This window comes from Psammomys obesus, unplaced genomic scaffold, assembly GCF_907164565.1.
Source record: "Psammomys obesus unplaced genomic scaffold, mPsaObe1.curated_primary_1811, whole genome shotgun sequence".
NCBI classification, from domain to species: Eukaryota; Metazoa; Chordata; class Mammalia; order Rodentia; family Muridae; genus Psammomys; species Psammomys obesus.
In genome coordinates, this window is record NW_026596046.1 from 32,939,553 (window position 1) to 32,940,088 (window position 536).

The following is a 536-nucleotide window of genomic DNA, read 5'->3' on the forward strand; positions in this document are numbered from 1 at the left end:
GCTCTTACCTGCTGAGCCATCTCTCTAGCCACCAACACATTTAACTTAAAAACAATTATTTAGGAATGTAGTATACAAACTTATATGCAGATATAACACTCATACATATAAAACTTAAAAATAAATAATTAAAAAAATCATTTATGATGGGGGGCAAGTGTGGAGGTCAAAGGGCAACTTGCAGGAGTTGGTTTTCTCCTTCTTCCATGTGGGACCCAGGGACTGAGTTCATATCGTCAGGTTTGTTAGTAAGTACCTCTTCATGCTGATTCAAGGGCTCATGTATGTAGTCCGGCCTACCTTTAAAGTTTCCATGTAGTTGAGGGTGGCATTCAATTCCTGATGCTTCCGCTTCTACTTCTCAACAGTTGAGAGTACCACACCCACTTGGATTTTATCTATCTATATCTATGTATCTATGCATCTATGTATCTGTCTATGTATCCATCTATGTATCTATGTATGTATGTATGTATGTATGTATGTATGTATCTATCTATCTATCTATCTATCTATCTATCTATCTATCTATCTAT